The following is an 18241-nucleotide window of genomic DNA, read 5'->3' as shown; positions in this document are numbered from 1 at the left end:
ACTTTAGATTTTAACACTTTCAATTGTAACAATGCAGAATCATAAATGTACTACAATAAGTGCACCTATTAAGTTAATATTTAATTATTGTGAGCTTCATTTCCTCAACACTTTTTCAGTACTCCTAGTCACTTGTATTGAGAATCCTTTTTTAATGTACTTATTTGCTTTCAAATGTGTTATTATTTCTTTTCATAAAAGATTATTATAGCTAAATATGTTACAACAATGCACAGCTAAATGCAGTTATTAAGCTAAAATTAGTCCAATTACGAACCAAGTTTTTTCCTTAATGCGGTGAATGGTTTAGTACTTGTTCAATTATTAAAGGAACGCTTAAAATTGCAAAGACCATTTGCGATGCGGTGCTCGGCAGTTGGTCGATACTACTGCTTCTGTTACTGCTACCATTTCCGCTGCTTTTCCTGTTTTGGCTTTGGCATATAACTTACTGTCATATTTTCATCTAGTCATGGCTCCCAGTTTTCCCCCCGGAAAATCCGTCCCCTCCACTGCTCCCTTTGTTATTATTGTGCTTGCCCTTCTATTGAATGCTTCTTTCGTATTAAAACTTTCATTCTTTTCTGCACACTGCTTTTTGTTCTTCAGGGATCTATGTTTCATGGCGTTTTTAGGGGGCAGATATGCTCTTCTGGATTTTGTTAACTTTGTTATTTCTCTTGCTGTCTGACGAGGAGCTGGTGGCTCCTGCTTCTGCTGCTTCTCCTGCTCGGCGCTATTCACTTTTCAATAAAATATGTAAATTTATACAGCATTCTGTTGTCCTCCTTCCGCTCGGCCCAATATCTTCCCACTTCTCTGCCTATTTTGTCTGTGGCCCCTGTTTTTGGTCCTGGTCCAGAACTTGACTCTCTTTGCACCGCATCAAAATATGTATTATTTTGGAACAAAGCCAGCTAAATACTACTGTGCTAGATTTCCTAAATAAAGTCAGAGGAACGTATCTCTATGCTTTGAAATACAAATATTGTGATGTTATAGGTGGAATCTTCTTTAATCTTTTTAAAAGGGAATATTAAAAATGTATTCAAAAATAATGCATATTTCCATTCTCCCAAAATGTTTAAAATAACCTTATTTGTCTAATGTATACAATTTTCTTTGAGTGCAGGCTGTTTCTCATCGGCAACATTTGATAGCTCCAAGTTATGGCCAAAGCTTTTTTCTCTCCTTCCGCACACACACACACATACACACACAGACACAGACACAATGTCCCTGTCTGCCACTAAGCAGTGAAGTATGTTATTAATTTGTAATTTGTTTATGGTTATTTGTGCACAAATCAAAGGCCAGAGATTGTTACTTTGAAGTAGTCGATGGAAAGAGCTTAGCTAGAGGAGAACTTTATGCAGAAATTTCAGGAGGGGGCGAAATATTGGCCAGAGGGGTGAAGGGGTGGACGCAAAATCATCTTGAATATTTAAGGAGAATTATCCCATGATAAACTCGCTGAAATTGAGTCGAAAATTGACTTGGTATGTCGCCTGCAAAAACGGTTTTTGCTTGTTTAGCTTACTTCAGCTTACTTGGATATTTTTGCCGGGGGTAAACATTATTAATAGACTATTGGACTGAAATTTAAATTTAACTTCAACGTGACTGACACGTTGTATTTGTATTTGAAAATAATTAGGAAATCATTCGCCATTTTCATTGGCATACAGTCAGTCTAACTCATATCTCTCAAATAACAAAGAATTATTTGAACAGTTTATTAAAATCAAACAAAACCAACTCTCAACGAGGTTAAATCTAGTGACGATGGCACCTCAACACACAAAATAAACTTTTGTGACGAAAAATAAATTATTTTATTTTTAACTAAGGAAATACAATATCTTAAATTTAATCATTCGGCAAAATATTTACTTGCCCTCTCATGAAGGGTGTCGAATTAGTTAATTTTAGATATTGAATTATTAAATTAAAATTTTTATTTAAATTTATTTTATTTTTATTTGGCGGTTATTACTAACTTTTAACGATTTAAGAGTGTATTATATTCTGTATTAACAGTAAATATTACTAAAAATGTTAACCCCATTTATTTAAAGTGTATTTCTGAGTTTACATTTTCGGTTTAGACTTTGCACCCATTTCCTGTTAACTGGGCTGCAACAATATAATCAATCATTAAACTCCAATAGTCATTCTTCCGTTTTTCCCTCCGGCTACGCAATCAAATCAAATCAAATCAGAGGAAATAAAACGTCGGGCAGTGTTTTGTTTGACTTTAGCATTTTTCATACAAAAACCAACAATAAAAGCGGTCATATGAACAGCAACAATTCACTCATTCGCATTCATTGTCATTTGTTTCATCTCGTGTGTATTTATTCATGCATTTGTTTGCTTTCTGACGCTTGTTTCCGAAAAATTATGTGCAAACAAAGTTGAATTAAAAAAGGAAAAAGCACAAAAAGGCGAATAAAATTGTCAAATAAGCGCAAAGACAAACACAAGCGAGAAGCGACGGCGGGGGGAGTGCCAAAAAAATTACAAAAACCTCGAAAAAGCAAAAAATCTACCGAAAAGCAATAAACCCAGCACACAAAGCGAATTTAATTGCCTGTCCCCAGTAAAAATGAAAAGGAAGAGGCACAAGGATCCTTCGTGTTGGTCTTGTTGCTTTGTCAATGTTAATTTTACTGCAAGGGCACAAGTTCATAAATGAGTGGGAGTACGAGTATATGCTCCCCAGTCATTGTTGTATCCACTAGACACAAGACCATTGCCATGACTTGCAAAAGGCAGCAAATGGCAGCAGCACGCCACTCCACTCAAGTTTGTGCTAAAACAAAAGTTAATTAGAATGTTCCTCCATTATAATGCGTGGCCCCATAGACTTGTATGCCATCTCATATTCCATTCCACCCGCCCGAACAAAAACAGAAACCCAAAAAAAAGAAAGAAAAAGAAGGAAAATAAATAAATAAATAAATAACAGCAAAAACAGAAGCTGAGGAGACAAAGTTGCAGGCAGTAAATTAGATTAACAACAACAACAACAACAAGAACAACAAGCGTTGACAAAACAAACGCAACGAGCAATTAAAAATGTAAAATTTTGTGCTCTTAGCATCAAATCATTTTGGTCTTCCTTTAAAATGATTTGCGCAAATTTATGAGCAGTCGAGTTAAATGAAGCATTGCAATGGGGATTTTAAGCTCAAATTTTGGTAAGTGTTCTGGAAATAGAATGGAAATATTTTTCAAAATGAATGACAGAAATCCCAACGAGTCTGAATTCAATGTGCTTAAAAGTATGCTATGAATTATCGCCCTCCATCGAAATCATTTGTTGCATAGTTCTTGACAGCTTTTACAGTCGTTTTACTAACATTCGGGTGCATCTTTGTTGATTGAAAGGAATTTCATTTTGAGAACATTTTGGAAGTTATTCTAATGGAAATATAATGTCATTCTCTAACTCTCTGTTTCTGTTACTAACTTAAAATACAGGAAAAGTTATCCGCGCATCTATTTTCACTTTAGGCAAAGGAAATCCGAAAGTCAACTGTTAATTAGGGAGCGCGACTGTACCGTCAATGGTTGAGCATGTTTTTCTTTCGGCTATATCAACTTTTAACTAACCATAATTTATGGTACTCGCAGCCAAAAGTTTGTCGAGGGACTGGCCCTCCATGTCCATGTCTTAAGCTATTTTTAAATGGGCTTCGGACAGAAACTTTTCAGAAGCAAACAAACAACATTTTTGGCGAGTTTTTCCGCAGACCCTCATCCGCAGCCTCTCCTGGAAAACTGTTGAAAACTGTAAAACCGTAACAGTTGACAGATCCTTCTAATGATAAACGAAACTTGCAAGTGGCAATGAGTTTTTAATGAAGCCCGGCATGTCCGGCAAAAAGCCTAAGAGCCACCACTAAGAAAAATAATTAGACCGTCTTAGGCGCTCACTTTAAAATGGTTTAAACTTGTTTCTCCATTCTCTGAATCATTTATTTCGGTGTCAAGGCCAGTTTTCGATATTCATGTTCCATATGGCTTATTCATTTCGAAAGCAAATGATATTTTCAGTTTAAGTAAATCAAATCTGTGTGAACGTTGGTAAATATTTTTGTGTGGCTTTGGTGCGATTACACACCTGAATGTCCAATGGTTTGTTGTAGCATTTTTTTTGTAGTGTGAGCGGAAAGATATTAAGAGCTTCTGGTTTAGTTTGTGTTTTCAGTTTTCGGTTCCATCTGCAAGTCAAACAAAGTGAAATGGGGCAAAAGTGGCTTTAAGCTAGTTGAGCGGCCCAACCGTGTTTGGTCATATTTTCAACATGGCTAGCAAATAAATAACAGGACAAACTTTTCAATAAATAAAATTAAAAACTTTTGCTCAGCGTTCGCCCTGGTCAAAAGTTCGTCGCCAGGCGGCTCGCACACACAAATCTCTTTTGGGTTTTTCTTGTTTTATTTTTTGTTTTTTATTTCTCGTTTTCGTCGAATCAAATTCGAGTTGGGCAAACAAACAAACAGAGTAACAGGAGAGCAAACCAGCGAATTGGGGCAACTGGGGTTAAAGGGTATGTGGTTCGGGTTGAGGTTGGTGCTGGGGTTGAAGTCCACAGGACAGACAAACGGCAATTGACCGTAAAAATGTATATATATATGCCAGTTAAGTCGAACGCCTACAAAAGCCTTCCAAGACCTGCAGAAAAGAGGATGGCACGGATTGTCGGCCAGGTCCACAACTGTTGTAAACTTGGCCCTCTAAGTAAACCAACTGAGCGCTTGAGGTTTGAAAACAATCACCTTGACGGCCGAATTTCATTTCGAACATCCTTGGCTGGAACTGCCCTCAAACAGTGGGCTTGCAAAGTGTGCAGCCAAATTGAAGTGAAACCACATGTCACTTAAATACATTTTACCTTTAATTAGCAACATAAACTTTGGTTTGGCTACGGAGATAAAAGTGTCTTTAAAGTTTGGTTTAAAAAATAAAATACAAGCTCAATCGATAAATATAAAGTATAATTCTACCACCAGCTCCAGAAAATCCTTCTTTGCAGCGTCCAATTTGTAATTGAATGTATCCTTTCAGCTTTTGACCGCTTTGCAAAAAGTGCAACAAAAACGGCGAAATCTCGATGTAGTTCTGGGATCTCCAGCCACTGATTGCCCTGAACCAATCAGAATACTGTTTGCACTCACTGTAAGCAATCAGTTGAGCAGAGCAAGCGAGTTCAATTCGCGTCGCGGGGCAGCTAAATCAACTAAAAGTTGGTGCGAAGAAAAAACAAAATCAAATTTGGGTGGGTGGTCTGAGCGGCGGGTGGGGGTGTGCAGGGGAGGGGAGTTGGCCAAAAATGAATTGGTCAAGTGGAAAAATTGGCAGTGCTCTTGGTGGAGAGTTCAAGGGTGTGGTCCGAAAAGTATTGAAATACATTTAATGAAAAAGTTAGACAAAGTCGCGTGGGAAGGAAAAAAATCGGAAAACGTGGAACCCAACTTGCCATCGTGGTTGTGGCGGAAAATGGCAAAAATTCCTGCCCCCCCACACATAGTACATACACATCCACAAAGGATCTGAAGTGATTTTAGTGTAAGCAAGAGAAACAAGGACGAAAATAGGAATTGGACATGCTAAACCATGATTGCGTTTTAATGCCGGTTATGGATGAATTCCAGAGGATTAAAAAGTGCGGAAAAGTGGAACAGAAAATGGAAGAAGTTCCAGAAAATGTATATATTCTTCCCTTTAATCAGGAGTATCTTAGAATAGAGTATTTTAAATTCCAGATTGGTTCTACCTTACTTCAATCGTCAATACTTATTTAAAATAACCCAAAAACTCAACTTTTTTGTTCATGAGTAAACTTATCAATCGACTTTCGCAACTTACATGTTAAATGCTTAAAGAATATAAATTAGGTTAGAGCACTAAATAGTTCGTTCCCAAATTCGTATTTCCCCACACCATCAAATGTACAAAGAGTTTTTCCATTCGAATCTGGAATAATTTGCTCATTTATCTGGCTGTCTCCCTGCCGCATCGTCCATCATCTTAACGCTTTTTCCCATCTCCTCATTGTCCAGGATCAAGCCACTGCGACGGGCGGCTAACTGATGATTCCCTGACCATGGTCCACGACTTTCCCGCAGATAACAAATTGGGCTGCCTCCAGTGCTCCATCTTCAGCACCTCCCCCTTTGCCGCCACCTCAATGGCATTCCTTTCGGGCCTTTCGAGGAGCAGCTCCCTCCTGTTGCTCCTTCCAGCGGTCCTAGTTCGCGTCCTTTGGGTACTTCCACTTCTGCTTGTGCTTCCCCGTCCTGATCCTGTCCAATCAGCTGCCCCTGCTCCTGGCACAGCAAATCCTCCGACTCCTTATACAGATATCCCCATTTTTAACGGCTTGGCATTTGCAAACTGCAGCGTCATTTAAACTTTTCTCATTTGATGGCAGCGGCGGCAGCAGCGACGCCAGCGCGAAACTTAGTCCTGCTGCCGCTTTTGCAATCGAGTGCTCAATGAGGGGGAGGGGGAGGGGAAGCGGAGGGTTGCACCGGCTTCTCGATAAGCAGGGCACTTGGAGAAAATATGAGTCAAAATTTGATCAAATCTTTAAATAGGTAACACTTGTGTCAAACTATAATAGTGTTAAATAAATAGTTTAACATTTGACCAATATCCTTGATCAAGGATAACTCCCAGTACTTGATAAATAAATATTTTTAAGTGTGCCTGACAAGGTTCTTGGCTCTTTAGTAGTTCTTAGAAATTTTGGCTTCGACTTCACCCAAGGCACTCGTCATTGTTTGGCCAACGCATTTTTAATATGCAACTAATTTGCAGGACACGACAGCGACGCAATGCGGCAGAGTCGATGGATGGGATGTGAGGAATGGTGAGGGGATTTTCGGTGGAGCAGGAGGAGGAGCAGGAGGAGGAGCAGGAGGAGGAGCAGGTGCAGCTGAGGTGCAGGAGATGGTGCAACTCGGTTGTGTCCCATGACGGCTATTGTTTGAATTCAATTCCCGCCTTTGTCGCCTCTACTACTTTGGCGAAAGTTGCGCACAGCCCCCCATATTTTGAGTCCCTCCTCGATTTCTCGTGGACTCCCTTGGCTGCTGTTTGACTTTCAGTCTCGAATGATTTACCTTACAAGATAAACAGACCGACGCAGGCTTTGTCTGAGCAGCCAAGTTTGACTTTTGTCTTTTGTGCCGCTGGAGCGCAGCGCGGATACTTCTCCTCCTCTTCCTCTGCTGCTGCTGCTTAAGCTGCTATGACACTACTCCTTTGATTTTCACTTAAGTACTTCATATTTGGTGTATTTATATTACATTATTTGTACTAGTTCAAATGAATAAAATATGAACATAGTTTAAGCATTTTAAAATGTCAAGTGTCATAGACCCAATTGTTGCTTACTGCTGTTTATTACTTTATTACTTTATTCAGCATTAAATTAGTGATGTAAAATCAACTTAAGCATTGTTTTAGCTTTTAAATAGGACTTATTGGCATATTCTTTCTCACTGCTGATTAGACTAGCTTACTTAACTCAGCATTCAATTAGTATAAATTTGTGATTCAAAAAATGTGACCATAGTTCTAGCATTGAAAATGTCCAGTGTCATAGGGGCATATTCCCGCTTACAGCTCGGCAGCTGCATTCTCTGCTCACTTCCTTTCAGAGCTTTTTGGATAATGCGCTTGAAATTGTTGCTAAAAGTGGCGCCTTCCTCTTCTCCTCGACTGGCGACGCATTGGGCCTGGGCAATGCAATTTCAACTCTTTGATAACTCGGCTAAAGTGCATTTGGCTGACAACGATATGCGCCGACTCCCCCACTTCTCCACTCCGCGTTTCCTCCGTTTTATCAGGGAAAAGAAAGTAAGACACATGAAAATGCAATAGCCAAAGTTTGATATGAAAACGCACCGAGCAGAGTTCTCATTTTCCCCGCCAAGTGGAAAGCCCGCTCTTCTTCTTTCGCTCAGCCGCGTATTGCAAAAGTTTTCAATTGTATTTTTTCCTGCTCAGCCTCCGTCCGCCTTTTCTTTCTTTTAGTTTTCCCCCATTCCCGATTCTGGTTCGCACTTTTGGGTTTTTGTATGTGATTGCGTTTAATTTTGAATGTTGCCGCCAAGCTGATAAATTGCCTTGGCATTTGCATTTGCGTTTTCCTTTAACCACAGGCGCAATCTTACCTCCAAAAAAGCCATCTGGATGCCCCAAAAAACGAAGGACGAGAGATGAATTGTCAGCTGAGCAAATGCAGCTGAATTCCAAAGGAGGGAGTGCGAAAATTGGGGATTTGAGACGAGGAACTTCTTGGGGATTTGAGGTGCGAAATTTGCGAAGAAACTTAGCGTTTTATTGATTTTGGTTTACCTTTTTGCCAATTCCTTGGCTGCTTAAGTTTACGCTTCAAAATTGATAAATTACCCAAAGGTTTATTAAGCTTGTTTCTTTTATACAAAAAGAAACGAAAAACTGTTAACACTTTTCTGAACATCACGCTGTTCTCAGTTCTTGCATCACACCTCGTCCCATGGCCAAATGGAAACCACACAATATGTCAACATATTGGCCCATTAGGTTTTCCTCCTCCTCCACCTTTTTTTCCTTACGCAACCTTGTCTTAAGTTTAAGCCAAAATCCGCCAATGGAGGAAAAGAAAACACATTTATGTTGCAAAATATGTCACGTGCGGAAAAGTCCGAGTGCCAATAAGTGAAGGAACTGAAAGTGGGGCCGGATGAAATCCCGGGAAGGAAGCAGGAAAACTGGAGTCTGCGGACAGCGGACACATGTTCCTTTTAGTTGAGAACTGTCCTCGTCCGCTCAAAACTTGTCACTTTTTACGCGCAGCTGCAGTTTATTTTAAGATTGGCCGGGTGGCAGCATCGCCTCCCACTTTCACCTCCCTGCTTGGCTGGTTGGTTGGCTGCCTTGTTTCGGTGGCATCGCTAACGCTTTTCGCTTACTTTTCGCTGGCCGAAAAGTTTTCCACTCTCGTCACACTTTCCTCCTCCTGCCCGCCCCACTCCCCCGTAACACTTGTCGCTACTTTTTGGCTATTTTGATTTTTAAGAAACAAAAAGAGAGTTGAAGTGTCGCACTGAGGAGGGGAATGGAAATTAAAAAGAGGTCAAAGCACCGAACACGGCAATGCTCTACTATGACTATAGAAAACATAAAAATAAAAAAAAGGAATTAAGATTAAAATGGGGGGCATATACATAGTTCTCTGATCTATTATCGATATATATGTAATGATATCTAAAGTAGATATTTATGTACTTTAAATGTATTCTTACATTTTCAGCAAATCTTTTGTATTTCCAAATGATGATCAGCCTGACATCCCCTTATTTATAGAGTATAAATAAAAACACTGGACTAGGAGGTCGCAGCATCAACGGAAAGTAAACTTTTGTTGCTGATTTCTTTTGCGATTTTCGGCAGCTGCCCCCGCAGTCTCCCCCTCAAGCCCCACCCCCACTTCGACCTCCATCGCCATCCCACGCCCATCTCCAAACAAATTTCACCTCCATTGAAGCGGCGTCATGTGCGAAATAAGTTTCACACTTAACGACATAACAAGTTTTCGCCGAGCAATGTCCGCGCCCCCCCCATTCCCCCTGGCGACCGATGGGCGATGGGCGATGAGCGAGGCGACATTGTCCAGGGTTTTCCGGATTTTCCGGGCTCTCAGGGTTGTCAGCGACAACGCGTTGATTTTTGAGTGCAGGTCATTGCATAAAGGAGCGGAGTAGAGGAGCGAAGTGTCTGCTTCTGGGGGCAAAGCGCATTGTTAGCTGCAAATGAAACAATCTTCAAGAACGTTTGAAGAGCTTAATTCGTGAGAGTTATGGCTGAAACGGAAACTGTCGAGTGCTGCAAATGCGATGAGAGATGTCCTTGTGCAGATGGAAGCGACGGATAGTAAATCCTTAGCTTAAGCTCTTCAAGATTTTGGGTGTTAATATTTGCCAACATTACTTTAGAATGTATCAAATAGAAGTTATAGGTGTATATATCCTAATAATTGGCCTAAGATTGTCTTGAATGTGTTTGATTTTCTTTCTTAACTAGTCAGTTAGTTTAGCACTAATGTTGGGGTATACCTTCCAGATTTTCCATCAGAAAACCCCCGCTTTTCTTGCACTTCGGTGCTGGTCTGTCATGTTTCGCCGAAGACGCCGCGATGTGTAATTTAATTTCATGCATTGTCTGGCTAATGCGCTTTGGCGCTTAAAAGTATGCTATAAGTAAGGAAACGCGCAAATGTGCTTAACAAAAAATAAAGTTTAAAAAACTTTGGCCACTGGCGTCGTCGGCGGGGGCGCGGTAATTTCTCCCCAGTATGGGGAGGGGGGCGTTACTCTTCAGTTTTGGTAGTGTCAGAGGCAGCGGCCTGGAAACAATGCGCGACATTCAGGCGACATTGTTGCCAAAGCTTTTTACAACTCGCATGAGTTTTCCAGCCCCTTTTAGCCCCCGCCTCCCCCGCCGCCCCTCGCGTTGTCATTTGCGCCACAGCAGTTGTAGCATATTATCTAAATGTGTTGCTCCACATATGCGAGTGTGTGTGCGCGCGTGTGTGTGCGTTTGTTTGTTTGTTTTGTTTGCTCTATGATTTGTTGTTGTAATGTGCTTTAATGTGAAAAGTTTTTAATGCTTAAGCTGTGCCCCCTTCATTACGCCCCTGCCCTTCCCCCCGTCCCCCTTGCCACTTCACAATCCCCAGCAACTTGGAGAGTCACTCAGTGCCACAGCCAGTCGCACTCAGCAGCAGCCTACACCGAGAGAAAAATTGGTTTTCGTCTCGGTAGCACTAGGGAAAGAGTCAATGGTTTGGAATGTTTAAAATATTCTTTTAGTTGGTACATTTTTAAAAATACTGCGTAAGTTATCTTAGGTAAACATATTATGATCAGTACTACTTATGAACTTAATTTTTTCTATGCTTTAAGTTTTATTTTCAGTGCACGAAACGCAATTGTGATTGCGCTCCTATTTCTTTAGCTCTTCTTCTGATTCCGATTCAGATGCTGATGGTGATGGTGATGCTGGTGGTGGTGGCGCTGCTGCTTCTTGGGCTTCTTGGTGCTGCGTTAGTTGGCAACTTTTATTTGTGGTTTTTTTATGTAAATGCGCCCAAGTGATAAGGCAACTTTTCGGCTGCTGCAGCGGCAGTGCGGCGGCAGTGCGAGAGAGAGGGGAGAACGCTGTCGCTACATGACAACAGCAGCAACATGAACATGCTGCCAAGTGCTCTCCATCTCTCCCTCTCCCTCTCTCTGAGTCAGGATCCTTCGGCTTTTTTGTTCTTCCTGCTGATGCTTGGAAATTAAATTTCAGTGACTTTGTTGTTTATTCGACGGCGGGCAAGGGTAAGGCGGGTAGTCGGGGGTCGGGGGCATGGCTTGTTGCAGGAGGAGCATAATGACTCGGGGAATACGTTTGCGAGTGGTAATAAAAACTGGTTAAATCATACTACATTTTATTAGCTAGTCCTTAGCCAATTTTTTATTAAAGGGTTTAATTTGGCAACCCGTTCGTGCGTTTCAACAACAGTCTATAAGATACTAGCATGATTTTTGTAAATATATAAATGCAAAAAGTTCCTGAGTGCCAAAAATAATATGAAAGTAAATAAATGTTGAATTTAAAACGATTTTGTTTTTAAATTTCTTTAGCATTTTAGTTATTTAAGCAATTGTAAAAAGCAATGAGACGAATTTAATTTATTTATCCAACATTTTGCTATGCCAGATTCGCAGAGTACTCCCAATTCGTTGACGGCGGTTCCATATATCGGGGTATCTCTGTAGGGCATTGTGTCAGTGTGCCTGTCATGAGCGCCCTTCTTTTTGCGCGTGTGTGTGAGCCTGTTTGTGGTTGTGCCGTGCTCCCCTTTGTCCTGTGCATGCGAGTGTGTGTGTAAATTAGAGAAATTTACGTTTATTATTATTTTTAGTGGCAGTCGCTCATCAGAGTCCGGGACAGGCAGCGCACTTACAATTCCACTCGCAGCCGGAGTCCATTGTGCGAGGAGGAGGCTCGACTGACGGGAGGGTCTCGGCCCCAACACCGAAATCCACACCCATTTTCCGGCCACCCCCCTCGCCCCCTGGGGGATATCTCTGTTATATTTATGTTTTCAGCATGTGCTCGTAGTAGTTTCAGTCGGTTTGCTCATGCCACTCATGTGTGGAAGCAGATAACATGCAACCAGCTCTAGATCCCCAAGAGACCGCCCAGCGAGCGAGAGACAAAGAGAGCGAGAGACAGGAGGACGCCTTTTGAATATGAAATGAAAATGCAACTTGGTCCTGGTGATGATAATAATTATGGGCCCTGCAGGCGATAATTGCCCACTAAGCGAGCCATAATCTCCGGCGACGAGGGCGGAGAATGTTGGGGTTCCGCAGGGGGCGCTTGTGTCCAGAGGAAAAGACCCCGAAATGCCAACCGAAAACCACACCGCAGTCAGAGAAACTTTTTTGCGAGTCCACTCACATCCCTTTCAGTACATATTGCCCCCTTCCTGCCACTCTGCGGTTGCTTTGTCTTTCGTGTGAGCTATGCTTTATCTCACTCTTCCCCGCTTCTCCTGCTCCTTCTCCTTCTTCTTCTGCTCCTTGGTCAGCAGCAAGAAATTATTCATGGCATCTTCCACTCGAACTTCCTGTGGCTTCAACAGGGCGGGCCCTAAATTCAATGTTTAATTGCCGTTGAGAAAACATCAAGAGCAACAACGACAACAGCAAACCAGCTAGAGAAATACTTGGTACATATACAAATATTTTGGGGCAGCCACAAGGACATTTGCAACTACTTAGAGCAGTGAGCAGAGTTGCGAAGCTATAAGAAATTTATGAAATTAGTTGCATGTAGTTAAGCCCGGCTTCTAAGTGTATACGAAGGATAAAAATCCATAAATGTACTTGCCATTCGATCGATATTAGGTTATACCTAAATTTCTATATTGAGTGAAAATTTGTTCACTGGAGTGAAAAGATGCAATATCAATTAACTTTACCAATAAAACTGAAATTCGATGAATTTGTTTCTTGCACCATAAATGCCACTCATTTTATTGTAAATCATTTTTACACTTTTCAGTCTACCGAGTATTTTTTTTTAATTTTTCCCCATGGTTTTATCATGACAACGAAAGTTTTATCATTTTTAATTTAAGCCTTCGGCTGACGCTCTTTAAGTCCTTAGGTTCTCTTATTTTCCACTTCTGCCAACTTTCAGTGCCTGAGTGCTTTTGTCATTTCGAAAAAGGCAAACATTATTGGCTCAGCGAGATAAGCTCGGACTTTAAACTATTTTTCTTACATTTACGTGACGCTACCTCCCGCAAGATTTTCCACATAAGCCCCCTACCAGCGTTCGTTTCGCAACCGCAAAATGCGAGAAATATTATGCCTTATCCATTTTAATAGTCAATCGTTTTGTCATTTTGCTTCCACTGCCGCTCCCACTTCAGTGAAAGAAAAATTAATTTTATTTTAATGCCCGTTGCGGGCATTTGAGAACGGGGTTTCCACGAGCTTGTTGTTGCTGCTGCTGCTGCCGCACTCTTGAGTGGGATTTCCAAGGATTTTCCTTATCAGTGATGCGGGATCGTTTCGCCTCAGTCCCTCCTCCCCTTCACCCCTCCACCCCTTTCCAATGTTGTCAGGTGTGTGTGTGGTACCTTTTTTAGATTTTTCTTTTCCTTCCCTTATTTATGGCGATTTAAGTGAGTTGTCAAGCGGGGATAAGGAAAGTGCGATACAAAGGTTGGGGCTAAAAAAAAGGAGAGTTTTCATAGCAACAAGCTGCGTAACGAGGTATGTGGTCTCCATGTGGTTATCTAATGCGATTTTAATTGAAATTGTGGGCATTGTTGATGGTGCGGTTAGGGTAATTGGTGCCATCAAGAGGTTGATTAGTTTCAGAAACTTAAGGGCTTTTAATATGTCTTTAAAACATATCGTTAACTGTATTAAAGCTTTTAATTTTACTTGATAGTTTTCCAAAATATTATACATTTGTCTATATATCTATCATATTTAAATAAAGCCTTATTAATTCCGTGATTTGTAATGAGTCCGCCGAACAAAATGGGATCTCCTGCCCAAAAACTCACAGGCAAGCAAGTAGAAATAGTTTTTAAATAGTTTAAGCTCCCAGCTCCCTATCAAATGACAGAGGAAACAAAACAAAAATTAAAACAAAAAACTGCCCACTTAATGAACTACTTTAAATAATTCTCCGACAGAAAATTATTTTCATTTACTAAACTTTGTCGTCGTGGCCGTAGTCGTCGCTCCTAGACGTTGGAGAGTTCCACCCACTCATCCCCACTCCCGTTTTTTGGCCAAGGCCGGGACTTTTAAGAAGGCCTTAACTCTCTTTCAATGGCAACTTCAGCATCGTTAACAATTTGGCAAGATTTAAAAATGGCAGCAATTGAGGGGACGCGCTGAAGAAAGAGAAAGCATCGAGTGAGACCGGCGGGGGTGAACCAAGACTCCGAATAAAAATATCACTTTACTGTGTCGCCCGACAACGTTGAAATCGCTGCCAAGGACGGGGTAATTTATCAAGACAAAAACCAAGCAACAGTGGAACAGTGGACGGGGCACGAGTGGAACAGAAATGAAAGCCAAGTACTCACTGCAAGAAAGGAGGAATTTCATAAAAACCGGTAGAGAATTTCATCCTTTGATTGATATAACTACGAAACAAAAGTGGTATTGCAAAAAATAATAATAATAAGAAGCGAAAATGAACTTGTATAGTAAAAGCTGAGCATACTGAGCAAGGTAATACTCATTGCGTTTTTAAATGAAATTAACACTAGTGCTATACTTTTTATATAAATGTGCACTCAAAGGATATAACACTGCGTATACGTAATATGCGAAAGTATACGTTACTTTACTTTAACATTAAGTATACGCCAACTACGAAGTATTTCCCAATTGCACTGCCTTTTATCTGATTAAAATAAGTACATGGTCGCTTTTTCGTGCAGTGCAGAGATGGAAGCAGCAGATAAGGTGCAGGGGCTGCCAGGGGCGTGCGGGGCAGCAGCTTTGAGTCTTTGGTTACTTTCTTAATTTCATTTACGCAATAGCAGCGACGCCGGCAGCGACGGCACCGGCAACTTTCCAGCTTCCTTTGGACTGTTTTGTTTTTCAATTTGGCCCTGGCGATGGAAACTTTACCAAATACATCTCAAAAGCAGCAGCAACAGCGAGATACGACGGCAACAACAACAACAACAACAGCAGCAACAGCACGGAGAGGAGACGTGCAAAGTTTCTATTAAAACGGATTTAATTATGTAATGGAATCATGATAAATTTCGCGCAACGTGAAAAGTGTTCGGCCATGTCTACCCGCCCATTCGCTCATGTTGTACCGATACAAAGGCCAAGAAAAAGGAAGCCAAGACAAAAGTTGTACAAGTGGAGCAGGCTAAAAACCGGAGAGGAGATGAACGGCTTTGGCCAGATACCCAGATAGCCAGATGGATGGTTAGCCAGATAATGGGGGTGTGGCCGAGAACCTGGCTGCCTGCCTCACGAAATTATTCTGCATTTTGGGGCCTATGATTTATACGGAGCAGTTTAATTAACGATGCTCATAACTAGTGCTTCAAAGTTTTCGCTTCCGGTTTGCCACGCCATTTCCTATTGTTGTTTCCGGCTGTTGCGCCAAGAGTTCTTCACCCCTCCGACATTGTCTTCGATTGCTACTCAGTGGATTCTACCCAATTAGCATATCAAGTGGAACGAAACTTGGATCTATCATCTCAAGGGGCTGCTAAAAATCTGTTTTCAAAAAGATTGTAGTTTAAAAAGTTGTACAAGTTTATCTAGAGGAGAATATTAACCTAAAGCTGGGCATAAATTTCTCATAAACTTAGAGGAACAGATTTGTTGGTTAACATATATTAAAGTCTGAAAATATAAAAATCACAATATTCAGAAGAGAAACATATATTTGTATATAATAATAAAATTACGTCATTTACTACTTATATATTTTAATTATTTTAAAAATAAACGGCATTTGTATTTAACTTTCACTTCATGCACTTAATAGTTTGTCTCAATGTTTATTTCCCCTGATTAATTGAAATGCAAACTCGTAACTCTTTTTTCCCCATATCCTGTTATGAACAGTCCTTGCGCTTTTACAAATATTTGTATCTGTGTGGAATGCGTACTATAGTGCATTATTCCATCAACTATATGCATTTGTGTATGTGTGTGTTTTCGCCTATTTGTTTGTTGCTTTGTGTTTCTGCTCGCATAGATTCTTTGTTCTGCTGCCATACTAAATAATTAACATCTGTGAAGTTTTTGTTTCGCTCCCCAGTGCCCCAAAATGGAAATCTTTTCATGTACTTCTTTGGCCGTAATTAACATTTCAAGACCAGAAAAACAAATGCACCATCAGCAGCAGCAGCAGCAGCAGCAGAGCAGCCACAATAATTTAGATACATTGTGGTGTGCAACAAAAGTTTTTGTTAATTTTGTTGCTTTTGATTCCCGGATGCTGCTCCCATTCCAGTTGCTTGTCGTTCTCACAGAATACAAATACTGGATCGATAAAAATCTATAGTCTTACTTATATTTGTGGAATGCAAGTTGAAATACGTTTTAAATTACTTCTGAGCTGCTATAAATGGTTGTTTTACTTACTTTTAAAAGTTTCTCACGTATTATAAAATAAATTTAAGAAGTACCGTATAATACATTATTGTTAATTTATGTTTAGCTTAAAGGGGAAAAAAGCATTATTAGTAAAGGTAAATTATATTATCTATAACTGAATTGGTTCCGATTATATCTTTATAACTGGTCCACACTGTACCTATTCTCTAACACAGACGTGCAGATGCGAAAAAATGCACATTTCCATTTAGCCCACACATTCATTAGCAGAACAGCCTTTGTCCACATCCTTGGCCACAAATTCACTAACATTTTTTACCGCATTGTCATTTGTTTGCTGCTCGTTTTTAGCTTTTCTACCTTTCATTGTATCTGTTTTGTGGTCCGCCATTGCCTTTCCAGCGACTCCTTTTTCGCCCGTCCTTGCATAATTCTTATTTTTTCCCCGTCGGTCGCTTAATAACGTTTTAATTGTTGTTGTGGGCTTTGACCGTGGAGGACCATGGAGTTTCCCACGCAGACTTGCCCCGCCACGCCCAGCCATGCCCAGCCACGCCCCCTTTGGTCATATCGCCGTGGCGCTCGGCGTTTGTATTATCATAATGAGTATAATGGCAAGAGGTTGGGCTGCTTTGGGTCTGTGCTGAAAGGAATGTTGCATAATGTGGCGCCTCGACGCCGAAAAAGCATTCGAAATTATGCATGCCGCGGTATTATTTCTAGCCTTTGTTTTTGCTCTCCGAATTTTTTAAATATTTTTCTTGTTGTTTTTTTGTTTCCTCTGGACCAAACTCTTTCTTTCTCTTTTTCAGCTGCGAAGTGGGGAAATAAATTCAAGTTGGCGAGTCTATTTAGATTTTCAAAACAGCTTTACGGCCCGCCGAGTTTATTACCATGAGTTTAAAGCGACTCCTCCTGGCAGTCTGCTTATCAAGTTGCCATTAAATCTCCCGCTAAAACATCCTAAAATCCCCCTGCCACGCCTCGCCGATAAGCAAAATTTCAGCGCAAATTTATTTGATGTGTTTTATTGTGTTGTTAAATTTCGCGTAGCGAACTGAGGCCAACAGAACAAGAAACAACTGCCGAAAAAAATAGCACCCACCTCCCTCCACCTCCCTCAAGACTCAACTTGCTTAGCTCTATCAGAAGAGCCGTTAATCATTCGCAGAATCCAGCCTCCTTGGAAATGGCTCTCAGCTGTTTTTGAAGCCGTGTTTTCCTGCCTCTTACCTGGATGGCTGTCGCCAAAGTTCATTAAATGCGCCATGAATTTCAAATGCCCCAGCGAACTGAACTTTAAGCTGAAATGGGACTCGATTTGGGCTCCGTGGGGGAATCGCGAAGCCAATTGACGCCGAACGGAGTTCAATGTCACTGACAATTGGCTTATTTCGATGCAAATGAGCTGGAACTGCTTCACATTCCAATTAAATTGAATTAATTTTAATGCGATTCGAGATTTTCATTTTTTGCTCGATAAGCTTTGTTACATTTATGTGAGCAACATTGGAATCTGTAAATATGAGGGAAAATTCAGGAACCTCCAGAACCTTTAAGTC

Source organism: Drosophila teissieri, chromosome 2L (assembly GCF_016746235.2).
Source record: "Drosophila teissieri strain GT53w chromosome 2L, Prin_Dtei_1.1, whole genome shotgun sequence".
NCBI lineage: Eukaryota > Metazoa > Arthropoda > Insecta > Diptera > Drosophilidae > Drosophila > Drosophila teissieri.
Note: the sequence above shows the minus strand (reverse complement) of the source record.